Source organism: Vombatus ursinus, unplaced genomic scaffold (assembly GCF_900497805.2).
Source record: "Vombatus ursinus unplaced genomic scaffold, bare-nosed wombat genome assembly UNPS02014830.1, whole genome shotgun sequence".
NCBI classification, from domain to species: domain Eukaryota; kingdom Metazoa; phylum Chordata; class Mammalia; order Diprotodontia; family Vombatidae; genus Vombatus; species Vombatus ursinus.
In genome coordinates, this window is record NW_020954608.1 from 26,478,139 (window position 1) to 26,491,835 (window position 13,697).

General features: G+C 37.6%; 1 protein-coding gene across 1 annotated transcript in view; it reads right to left on the reverse strand.

Annotated features, from left to right (window-relative positions):
- KIAA1324L (KIAA1324 like) overlaps nt 1-13,697 on the reverse strand; it is a 196,020-nt gene that overhangs the window by 105,385 nt on the left and 76,938 nt on the right. Inside the window, exon 2 of the mRNA XM_027838883.1 lies at nt 4,848-4,968. The gene's annotated coding sequence lies outside the window, so the exon portion shown is untranslated. The remainder of the gene's footprint in view (nt 1-4,847; nt 4,969-13,697) is intronic.

A 13,697-nucleotide genomic window follows, 5' to 3' on the forward strand; every position in this document is an offset into this window, starting at 1 on the left:
AGAAGCAATTCAAATTTTGGTAGAGAATAAGGTAGGGGGAAGGGTTAGACTAGATACTCAGAGGTCCCTTCCTATTCAAAGACTCTATAGTTCAGTATATCTCTTCAGGTGAGGCCATGACTTTCCACCTTCTCTCCACCCCTGCTCTCAACTCCCTTTTATGCATTATTTTCCACCATTAGAATACAAGCTTCTTGAAGGAAAGGACTGTCATTCTATAGCTTGTATTTGGAAATGATCATGGGACATGGGAGACACTGGCCCAGGACCACCCAGCATGGTGTTCCCATACTAAAGAAAGAACTGTGTTCTGTGAGCAAAGCAGAACTTCAGTTGTTCAAAGGAAATGTTAAGATGCACCAACTTAGAGACAAATCCACTCCAAATGTTCGTGTGGGCTATTTGTGCCCAACCTGAGGTAGAGTCTTCTGAGCTTGTATTGGTCTGATCAGCCACAGTTGGACACACTGTACTTTGATCCCAACATAGTGGTGTCATTTTGATCCTCTTCGAGAAAGAAGGACAACACTATTTGAATTCCCAGCACATAGCAAAGTGCTTGACACATAAATAAGCACTTAGTAAATGCTCTGTCTAGCTAGCTAGATATTTCTGCATCTTCTTATTCTTTCATATATACATATATGTATGTATATAATTATATACATATTTGTGAGTATTTATATATATGTGGATATGGCTATGCTTACTATAAACATAACATATAGTCTTAGAAAACTTCCTAGAGCAATGAATGAGTGGTTATATGACTTAGCCACGGTCACAGATGGTATATGTCATAAGTGGTCCTCAAATCTAGGTCTTTCTAGCCCCAAGACCAACTCTCCATCCATGATGTGATGCTGCTCATATATATGGGGAAGGGGAACAGGGAAGAGAAGAGAGAGAAGGAGAGGTGAGTGTGACATTGTGGATTGAAAGTTGGTCTTAGAGCCAAAAAGATCTCAGTTCAACCTACATCTGACACATACTGGCTACATGACCCTGGGCAAGTCATACAACCACTCAGTGATGTAGAAAATTGTTTAAGACTGTACATCTCAGAAAAAATCCCAACCTGCATTGTTAAAGGAACTTCTCATCTAGGAATTACCTATACAAATTAAATCAGAGGCCCAATCTCTCTTTTCTAGTCCTATATAAACGGACATAATATTTACATATGTAACTATAAGTGGACTCTGTATAGTTCAGTATCTCTAAGAGATTGTATGCCAGATTAACAGGTTAATAGAAATACAAAGAGAGAATTAAAAGTAAAAACTCTATTCATGTCTATTGGTTAGCCCAAAAGTATGAAAGTGGCCTTGATTTTCTATCTAGGAAGGAGATGGATGCATATTCACAAAGTGTAATCCTATTAAAGACTGGAAAAACAATATTTACAGTTCCTCTACCTACATAACTGAAATTACCTTCCAGATGCATGGGTTGACGAGTAAGGAATTCAAATACAAGTCGTAACCATACTGTAAATCAAAACGACATAAACCAAAATCTGAAGTCACCTCACAATTTTACAGAACTACATATTTTAAAAGGAGATGAGTCAAAACAGAGTTGGAAATTGGATCCAAGACACTTTTATAAAATATAATGTAGAACTGTGGTCATTCCTCTTTAATGAAAATAGGTGGAAGGGAATGTATACAGACTAAATTCTGTATATCTAGACTTCAAAGAAAGAAGCAAAAAGGTCTTATTAAATTGCTGCTTTGGTACAAATCTGTGACTTCCCCAGAAAAAGGAAGCCCCATTGTAGAAACTCCTTTCACTGGCATGGATCAGTGATTTGTTTCTAACTTACAGTCTTTGAGAGTTGCCTGGATGTGATGAAAAGTTAAGTGACTTGCCATTGGTCATACACATTGTCTGTGAGAGGAAGGCCTTGGATGCAGGTCTTCCTAACTCCAAGGCTATCTTTCCGTTCACCCTGTTTCAGTGGCCTTCTTATGCCAGAGACCACTACAGCCTCCTCCTCCTCCTGATTTGTGACTTCCTATCCAGAGGTCCCATTTGAAAAAGTACACATACAAACCATATATGGCCGGTTCAGCTCCTGACTCTCCTTGCCCTCCCCTTCCGCCATTTTTATTTCCTTTTAATTCTGTCTTCATCCATTAGAATAGAAGCTCCTTAAAGGCAGGGGCTTTCATTTTCCTCATGTTTGTATTCCTAGTATTTAGCACACTGTCTGGCATGTATTTACTAAATATTTCCTAATGTAATCTAATGCTGACCTACCTTTCTATAGAAAGAGTGGGTAATAGAATATATTCAAATATACAGCCTCTGCTTAGCAAAAATTCTTGTCAAATTCTTGTTTATGTAAATGGAGAAATCAGCTGAGGGTTCCTTTACCAAGCCCTACCTTTCCATTACCCTATTCCAAATGCTCCCACTTTCAATTCCACCCACAAAGAAAGTGTTTTTGCTTACCATAGAAAACCAAAGAAGGTACAACTGTCTGTCATTTCCTAGAAAATCTAAACCTCCAAATAAATAACTATTAATCACAGTGGCCCTCCAACCAAACCCATAGAATACTGATTTCTGATGATGGTCAAACACAAATTTCATTTTCTGACTTCTGTGACAGTTTTAATTTACTTAAATCCACTCCTCTTTTCTAACCAGTTTGTTGTTAAATAATGTACCATTTGAAACCAAAAAAATGAGGGAGTCAGACAAATGTGGGAAGACTTGTTTGAACTGATGCAGTATGAAGTCAAGGAAACTATCTAAATAGCAACTTATAGTATAAGTGAAAAACACACTTAAAGGCAGCTGGACTTCATTAATTATAACAATCCCTCTTATTCCTGCAACACAAAAGCTGAAGCATACCTCCTTCCCCTAAGGAGACAAGTAGAGACCCATGGTTTACAGATGGCATAAAATGTCAGATGTGGTTGCTGTGTTGATTGTTGTTCAGCTGTTTCAGTCTTTTCTGACTCTTCATGACCCCATAGGGTTTTCTTGGCAAAGATACTGAAGTAGCTTACCATTTCTTTCTTCAACTCATTTTATAGATGAAGAAACTGAGGCAAATAGGGTTAAGTGGCATTCCCAAGGTCACACAGCTAGTAAGTGTCTGAGGCTAGATTTGAATTCAGTCTTCCTGACTCCAGGCCCACTGTACCACCAAGATGCCCTACTATATTGGTTAGTTTTGCTTAACTGTTTTTCTTTGTTACATGGAAGGGTTCAATGGGTGAAGGGTGGTATTAAGGAATGGTAGTGAAAAAGACAAAAGCCATCAATAAAATTTATAAGTAATAACAATATGCAATTTCATATTCTAAAGAAATATCAACTTTTTTTAATCCAAACAGCCTATAGCAACATGGAATTTTAGTTTTCAGATAAACTATCAAAGCAAAACTTGCTCAAATAATCAAATGCAGTAGAAATAATAATAATAAATCATATTGTATACTGACTAGCTTTAAGTCCTATGAATCTAATCTAAGATCATCTTATTAACGGAATTATTACAGGGTTGACAAATTTAGAAAATGATCTGTGTTGAATTAAAGTAAATGACAAATGACTAAAAATGAGAACATATTTCTCTTCTAGAATGCCTAAGCCAATGTCTTCTGAACACCACCACCCCAAACCAATAAAATGAGGAGCTCTGATACACCTGAGGGTGAACACCTCAAACAAACCTTACCTCTATGACCAACATGAGCTCAGGATTCCTCTGACCCCTGCCTTGATCTTCAGGCAGAAACAGTGGTTAGACATTTGCCTTGCTACCATGGGTCCTATGCCCCCCATACACACACACACATACCCCATATCCTACCTCTTTCTCATAAATTAATAATCAAATCAACCTTTTTTGTTATTGTGAAGGGAGATACAATCTGTTGACCAATGCCATCACTCAGAATCCCTAGGATTCTGTCATTGGTTGCTTGGAAAGAGATCCCCTTCCGTGACCACCACTCTCTGTTCCTTCATGCTCATCTATGTCCGTCCCATCTCTTTGGTGCTTCCATCCCACTCTTCCTTCCAATATGTCCTTTGGAAATCTGGTTCTACTGTTAACAAACTATCCTTCATATTAGACCTCCATTCTTCCTTGGAAATTACCTTTACATATTAAGTATTTATTTGTATGTGCACATATTTCCTACCAATAGAACATAAACTCCTTGAAGGCAAGAATTGTTTTATTTTTGCCTTTGTAAACTGGAGCAGGATGGGTACCTAACCAATGCTTGCAAGTCAATAAAGTCTATTCTAAAGTGGAAGGGTAAACAGGTTTCAGCAACAGAAATTTAAATGAGAAAAAATTCATCTTGTGAAGGAGCTCAAATTATTCACAAAAAGAGTTTACAAAAGTAAAATATGTAAATGGTTCATTTCCATTTTAATTATAGATGCCTCTGCTTTTAAACCAATTTGTTTATTGCCATAAGACAAGGTGTGTTTAAATGTGCTGAGCAACCAGATTAATAACAGGATATTAAGCAGCTTCCAGAAAACCTCAGTAGTATAAATGCTGAGGTGAAATAAAGTGCACTCCCAGAACTTTCAGCAGCTTAAAAAAATTCAATAAAATAAAAACACTACTACTCCACCCTCTAGCTTGCAACAATGAAAGCAAATCAAATAAAAATAACATTATTTCCCATTGGGTTTAAATCACTGCTGGCTTTAGGCACAGAGACACCTGGCTCTATTTGTCTTTCCAAGTATAAATGCAGAGGGTTCCCTTCTGCAAAGGTCTCTGTGTTGATTATAATTTACTATTTAAGCTAATGCGAAGCATTTATGTTTTAATCAGGGAAACAGAAGATCAAAAAACATACTGCATTCTTTCCCTTTCACAGGGTCAGGCAGTCCAGAACAGTCCACTGCGGAATTGGGAACGGCAACTCTCCACCTGGAACCACTGCTATCACATTCCGTATATTCAAAGTGGTAATCTTTCTGCAAACAATTACAAAAATATGTTATTCATTTCAGCAAGCATGCACAAGAGTCCATGTCATCACAAATCCATTAGGAATTTTGCCAACTGCAGTCTCTCAATTTGGGCACTTTGGGGCCCTCCTATTCTTGCCTTCATGCCCTTTCCCAACAGAATGTAAACTCCTTGAGGGTTCATGTTGTATCCCTAGCACTTAGCCCAACATCTGGCACATAGTCAGTGCTTAATAAATGCTTGTTGCTTCATTGATTCTTCCATGTTGTACCTTCACTTTAGCTACTCTTGCCCACAATTCACCAGAACACCACATTTCCTTTTTCCCCACTTTCTTCTATAATTTTATCTTCTGAATGAGAGGAAGGTAGGACTAGATAATTCTACCTCAATCAGACAGAAGGGGTGTCACACTTTCTCTATGGTCCAGCCTAGTTAAGGATGAAAATATCTCTCCTGCCCTCCTCCTCAATATGCTCCACCGCCCTCTACCAAGTCTGTGCTTGGTCCAGGGAGAAAGAGGAAAAAAGAGAATATGTCCTGATCTAATTCTCATTCAGTTTAAAACCTGACAGAGGGTAAAAGAATTAATCATCCAAACACTGAGTAGAAGACTTTCCAAGTTTTTAAGTGGCTCACACAGGCTCAACATACACCCACCCCCAACATGCCATTTTTCAGCATATTTGCAGAACATCAGTTACAAGGTTGAGCCAAAATACTCTTCTCTATTTGATGCTATGAATTCTCACTTTGCTATTCCATAATCAGCAAGCACATTACCTCTCACTTATGATCAAATGTAAGCTGGTATAAAGAATATCAACTCACCACTTGGGGGAGGGTAGTGGGCAGGAAAGCCTTAAATCCATCTCAAAACTTTTTTACTACTTCAAATGCATCTGAAAAGAGGATTGCTTTTATCTTTCCTTATCTTTTCTCTAGTCCTCCTTTCCAGAATAGGATGAAAATGGTTTTGGTCAGAGTTAATACCAAAAGAAACATGGGGATGATTTTTAAAAGCCCTTCTTTACAGAAGCTGGAGATTGTGAGTGTATAACACCACATGTAATGTCAGATCTCTCAAATGGTTTAGTTACATTTGCTGAACTTTTTTCCTCTTTTTAATTCTTTTTTATGAAGGGTAGCTTTCTGGGAGGGGGAGAGATATACTAAGAAATGTAAATCTGGTTTAAAAAAAAACAATAAAAAGTAAAAGAAAAAGAAGAAGGGAAAAGGCGGTCACCCTCTCCATTCCTTTTTACCTTACTTCAACTGCTGCAAGTAATAAAGATAATAATACATTCTATTTGTTTAACATTTTGCAATTTACAAAGTACTTGCACATACATTCCATCATTTAATAGATGCAGCTAAGTGGCACAGTAAATAGAGGACTACATCAGGAGTGAGAAAGACTTGAATTCAAACCTGCTTTCAGACATGTGCTAGCTGTATGACCCTAGGTTAAGTCACTTAACCTCTATCTGCCTCAGTTTCCTAAACTGTAAAATGGTGATGATGAAAACACCTCCCAGAATTCTTGTAAGGATCAAATGAAGTAACAATTGTAAAGCACTTAGCACAGTGTCTGGTACATAGTAGATGCCTATTGAGTGTTTACCTCCTTCCTTTCTCATTAATTCTTACAACATACTCACAAGGACAGATATTAATTATAATCCTCATCTAACAAACAAGTAGAACTAAGTTTCAGAGAGTTTAATTGGCTTATCCAAAGTCACATTCCACAGGAGAAAAAAAAGACAAATCCAGGTCATCTGATTCCAGGTCCTAGGATCTGTCCACCATGTTACATTGATACATTATTAGGGAAAACTACAGGAAATAATGGACTACATAAATAAGCTGACATAGGAATTCAAAAGACTTTCCATTGTGGAAACCCCCTCCATCAACAAAGATTGCAATCCATCTATGAATAAGTAAATAATTTCTACTTGGTTACCTGTAGTACATTAGATTACTTTAAGTTAGTTAAGTTAGGTTTCCTTCCAAACTTCCTTCGACTGAGAATAGCTAGTCCTCAGCACTGAACTTCTGGACAGCTCCAGTGTAGGGAGCTTAGATAATAATAAGAAGAAATGAGAGCCACCAAGGGTAGTGAAAGAATCAATCAGGGAAAAATAATAGGATTGCCATGCAGCACAGAAGGCCCAGTCTAGATAACATAAATTTAGTGAACAAAGTTAGTATGTTTGTATGACTTCTTCCTGCAGCAATCATCAGTATACATGGAGGAACAGAGAAAATGAATGATGAAGTAGTAACCCAGAAATGAAATCTGGCAAAGAATTAGCAACAACAGGACAGAGGGCCAAGGAATAAGAGTGTATAGTTGAACTTGGTTACTATACCATCAATCCTACTAAGGGAGAGAAAATGCAAGGCCTGAGCAGAGATGATAAACTGGAAAAACACAGAAGGATATAGTGACTATAGATCTTGGTGAGAACAAAGTATAAATTTCAAGAGAAGTAAGGCAGAGAACAATGTGGAAGGGAAGGAGATTATGATCAGAGAGGGATTTCAAAAATCCAGATTCATTGAGATTAATAGTTCACGGCGACAATGACATCAAAATCCAACCATCACTGAATGCAAAGTTATAGGTCATAGGAGTTCAGAAAGTTGTGGAACTGGCAAGCCAGGGTATTTTAAGATTTATCAATGTGAATATTGAAGACAAGAATAAGGAGTTTAGTGGAAGAGGCTGACTACGAGTCAATTACTGAGATCTTAAAGGGGGAGAATGACCTGGGAGTCAGTAAACAACTGCATCAAGGATCTGAATAGGGTGACACTGAGGACAGAATCATCTTCAAAAGAAGAGAGTTTGAAAAAAGAAAGAGAGTCTGGAAAAAAAAAAAGAGGAAAAAGGAGTGGCCCATTATTTCTTCTCTTGGCCCAGCATGTCAAGATCAGATAATCATAGAATCTCACAATAAGACAGGACTTGGGAGCTCTAGTCCATTCTCCTTATTTTACAGCTAAGGAAGCTGAGGTTCAGAGAAGTCAAGTGACTTAACCAAAGTCACAGAAGAAGTTAGTGGCCATAATCACTCCCTCTCAAGTGCTCTTGCCAGTAGACTACTCTGGTTCCATTGGAAGAGGAATATGAACTAGATCAAGACACAGAAGAGCAGAGCAGACAAAGAGAAAATATCTTTCTTGGGGCAGCTGGGTGGCGCAGTGGACAGAGCACTGGCCCTGAAGTCAGGAGGACCTGAGTTCAAATCCGGCCTCAGACCAAACACTTGACACTTACTAGCTGTGTGACCTTGGGCAAATCACTTAACCCCAATTGCCTAAAAAAAAAAACACAAAAAAACACCTTTCTTCCTTGCTTCAATTTAACCTCACTCTCACCTATGCTAAGAGTGGGGCTAAATCAGTGACTAAAGCTTACAATCCTATTAGGCAACTGAATACCAAATTAATTCAATTCCATAAGCACCCATTGGGCACTTACTATATGCCAGGCACTATCACTGAAAACAGCACAATATAGCTATCCTCTAAAACCATGAATCTGTGGAGGAAGGAACTTTAATGATAGGATCATAGGCTTAGAACTAAAAAGGACCTAAAACAGGTCATGGAATCTACTTCTTTATTTTACATGTAAGGACACCAAGGCTCAAAAAGCCTCAACAATGGTCATGCACTTGTGGCACCTTAAGCAGGTTCTGAACCCATTTCTGGCTCAAAGTCCAGTACGTTTTCCTCACTGAATAGAAAAAAAACTACTACTGTATCAAGCTCTTAGTTATATGAGGTGCTAAAGACAGCAGAAACAGGCCACAAATTCCTAGAAAAGACTAACTTTCTTCTCTCTACCCTCCATTGGCCTTAATAAATGATCCTATGCTAGAATAATCATTTCTGGCCTGTAGACTCAAGTGCCTTTATTGGAATTCTCTAACTAGCATTCTCAGGGAAACTTGGTATTCCAGTGGTGTGGAAAATGACTTATCCAAATTAAGGAAAAGATGGTTGAGTTGCTATTCTACAGATGGGAACTTGAGGTTTTTTTGTAAAACAGGCTCTGTTTAAAAAAAATACTTATAAAGAATGGCGTTTAATCAAGAATGTAGGAATGAATGAAAGAAAGAAAAGCATTTTAGTAAGTACTTACTATGTTTCAGACATGCCTTCTATTTATACAAGAGTCTTCTACCATCACAAAAATCATGATACATAAGAAAAAGTGCTGGATTTAAGAGTCAAAAATCCTAGGTCCAAATTCCAATTCTGCTACTCAATAATTGAATGACCTTTGGCACTTTATCTCTTTGGGCCTCAGTTTCCTCCTCTGTAAAATAAAAGGACTGGCCTAGATACTCTTAAGTTCCTTCTACCCCTAAATCTATGACTATATGATCCTATGAAAATAAACTATATTCCTGCAAACACAGTAGAAAACTTTATCAGCTTTACCTGAAAGTAAAAAGTACTTTACCCAAGTCCAAAAAAAGAGTTCAGATTCCTGGTTCTTGATTTCAAATCAGATAAGTTTTATTCTAATTAGTACAGTCATCATTAGGCTTTTAGGAGAGAGGGAGTTGTCTTGTTTCTTTAGGGTAGAAAGTTAAAAGTTCCATTATCCTCTCATTAACCCCGCCCCCCAAAAAAAGAGAACCAGGTATTTAGAAGCAATTTTTAGGCACTAACAAAGTACCACTAAAAGTCTAGACATGTTCCATTCAGTTAAATTCGCACAAATATTTATCATAGTAAGCTATTATATGCTTAGTATAAGGCAAAGGGGAGAGAGGGCAGAGTTGTACAAAGGATAAGACATAGCCCCTACCTTCAGGCAGCTTACTATCTTGAAAGGAATAAGACATAATATATGAAACCCTTCAAAAATAGTTTTTAAAAAACCCAGTAGATGATTAAGAGCTAAAATGAGTAAGTATTCAGAATTGAGAGTTGATAGGAGAATTCAGTGGACTGGAGTGGTTTGGGAAAGACTTCATAAGAAAGATGGGTCTTGAACTCAACCCAGAAGAATAACTAGAGTTTACAGTTAAGCTAACTGGAGCTATCAATTCAATTGAATTCAATAAGCATTTATTAAGAGAAACTCACTTCTTCCTCATCTCTGACGCTTGGCTTCTTTCAAGTTTCATCCAAAGTCCCAGCTTCTGCAAGAACCCTTTCCTAGTCCTCTTTGATCTTCGTGCCTTCCCTCTGAGACTATTCCCAATTTATCCTGACTATATTTTGTTTGCACATAGACTTTTGGCATGTTGTCTCTCCCATTAGACTGTGAACTCCTTGAGAGTACAACTGGTTTTGTCTTTCTTTGTATCTCTAGTACTTAGCACAATGCCTGACATACAGCAGGCACTTAATAAATGTTTATCAACTTGTTGAGACTATATAAAAGGCATTGTGCTGGGCTGTTGTTTGTCCTTCGTTCTCAAAGAGGACCATGACATTAGAAAAGTGATACCATGACTTGCAATGGAATTGGATTTAAGTGAGGGAGGGCTGTGAAAGTCACCAGCTTTACTTTCTCCTCCGAGTCATCTGGGTCCAGTGGCAAGATACAGATCAAGACAACTGAAGATGGCCCTGGATACAGTGAAAGACCTGGGTACTGAGAATACAAAGATGAAAGAATTCAATTAGAATCAACAAACATTTATTAAACACTTGCCATGGGCAGGACACTGGGAATACAAATATAGGACACGAACAATTCTCTCATGGAACTTATAGTCTAATAGAGGAGATGAACTCATATAAATATAATATGTCAACCAGGGTGAGAAAGCACTTATGAGTTTCAATCTGCACCACTGTAGGGGTTGTGTAATCCCTTTACTCAATCACTCAATTTAATTCAAATGATTCCCTATTATCTTCAGAATCCTTTGTTAGTCATTTGGAAGCTTTTCACAAACTAGTGCCTTCTTTCCTTTCCAGTGTTCTTACACATAACTCTCCCCTCTTTGAACTCTGCAATCTAGCCATAGTGGCCTACTCACTGCTCCATACCCACATATGCCTGGTGCACAATCCACCCTCATCTTTACCTCTTGGAATCCCTGGTTTCATTCAAGAAAACTCCCAAAATACCTAGGATTTATTTCTTACATTTTATCTATATACTTATATATGTAAATGTGTTCTATCCATTAGAATGTAAGTTTCTTGAGGGCAGAGACTGTTTCAATTCTGTCTCCATATCGGCAGCAATTCACACAGTGCCTAATGGAGTAGTAGGAGCTTAACAAAATGCTTATTGAGTATGCACATCACAGAGATCCCAGATTCACCCAAATGTCAAAGTCACGCTGCTTTACATTTGTACATCACTTAGTTTATAAAGGGTTTTAAGGAACATTATCCCATTTGATCCTCACAACAACCACTGAACACACAGATTCCTGTTCTCTTTACTTCAATCGGCAAACTGCCAGTACTCACAGCAGCTGTGTGTTCCTCCCTGCCCAGCCTTTCTGATAGATCAAAACAAAATAGAGATGCACCAGGTACTTCTCAGGGCAACAGAGTTTAATTAAAAGGGGGGAGATGTAGCAAATAATCATAAATGCCACTGCAGGATTAAACAGGGAAAGGAGAAGCAAGGTAAAGATTGTTGAAGAGCCTCTGGTCAAAAAGAAGAAATATTAGTAAAGAGCCAGTGGGGAGGAAAAAAAGAATAAATACATTTTCTTCACATTTTTCTCTTGTACTTTTTTAAAAGTCCAACAATGTGAAATGTAGGTGCCCAGAACAACGTAACCTTGTAATATGATAAGCTTTAAAGCTCTTCAGGCAGGACAACCCCTGCCTTTTAAGTGTTCAAAGTCCTGTGCACACTTAGCTTGAAAAGAATTGGATCAGTGAACTGTCAGAGTAAAGTTCTAATTCAGATAAATGAGGGTGCTCGCTCAACTATGTGAAAAGTTTAGGGGAATGATCATACCTCCTAAACGCATAAACAAGACACACAAGTTATGTTAAAGGTTTCTTTATCCTACATCATCAAGAATACTAGAACAGAGCATCTTAATGAGATTTTTTTCTTTAAAAAAGAAACCTAATATACTAAAGTTACTATGGGAACCCACTGCTGAGCAAAGATTCACTTATCATTTCTGGTTATCATACCTGGTTAATGATGCATACCTCTTATACTCAGATGGTAAAAATGTATTGTTTTTATGAATTGCTTTTAAAATCACTTTAATTAAATCATATTCCTTTTGTTTTCCCAGTTTAAGTTACGTTGTTTTGTGGCTTTTTTTCCTATTCCAACTTTATGGGTTACTAGAAGGGCAAGAACAGTAGTCAGGGGTCTAGAGTTCTGGTTCTATCCTTCGCCAGTGATTAGTATCTTCATCTTGAGCAAATAACTCACTCCTCTGGGCCTCAGTTTCCTTATCTGCAAAATGAGGGGTTGAACTATATAATGCAGGATGCATACAGTGGAAGTAATGCAGATTTTAGTCAGAGGACATGGGTTCAAATCTTGGCTCTATTCCTTATAACATGTGTGACCTTGGGCAAATTACTTCATCGCTCTAGGATCAAATAGCTAAAACTGGAGAGGAACTCTGAGGCTTTCTGATCTAACTACCTTCAGCATCAGATAAAGAAACAGAGACCCAAGGAGATTAAGCAGTCCAAGGTCATACAGGTATTAACAGTTACGTTATCAGTAAAATGAGTGGAATTTGACTAAAGGCCTCCAAAGTCCCTTTCCAGCTTTAAATCTGTGATCTCAGGGTTTCTAATGTCTCTTCCAGCTCTAACATTCTCTTACACCCAAGTGGCCATTGCTCATAGAGAAAAGGAAAGCAATTCTGTCATTGCTAGGGGCGAGATTAAGGAAATGATGTTTTAAAACACGATCCCCACATGACCACAGAAGCTAGAAGGGACGGTGCAATCATTCTCTTCTAGGATATTAGCTGGATGATCTACAAATAGATTAGTATCAAAATCACAATTAGTAATGAAACTACACACAAAGAAAATGTGGTACTGGAGAAAAGGCTTGTGAACTTCCTAATTGTATATGCCTGTTCTAAGCACATGCTGGTGACCCTTCTATTTCCCATTGTTAGAAGAGCATGGAATAGCCTAAATCATTGAAATAAGATGTACAAATAAAAAAATCCTAATTTTAGACATTTGGTCCATTTCCAATTATTTTTAATTATATATACATATTACATATGTATTATATATATATATATATATATATATATATATATATACACACACACACAACTATTACACTCCCCTTTCTTCAGATTCTCTAGTGAGTGTGTTAACAAAGAAATGACAGGGGAGCTGGAGAAAAAAAGGGGGCAAAGAAGGAACCTAGAAGATGAAAAAAATGGATAACCAGACCTTAGAATATCAAGAATTGTCTGAAAGCAATACTGAACTGTGCTTAAAAAAAATTCTCTGTTAAGCAAGAAAACTTAAGGGACTAATTAAAAGAATACAAATTGAGGACCAAAAGCCGCTGCTACTATTTGACATCTGATTGGCCACAGTACACTAAACAGTACACAAAATACATAGGCAACAGGGATTTACCCTATTTCTGTTAGCATACATAGGTTCATACATGCAAAAATAAAAAAATCACACAAAAATTCATTCATATAGTGTAAATGCAACCACAGAGAGATGCAAATGTTAAAAGAGACAGAGCATGTGTGCATCTATATGTGCAGATGAA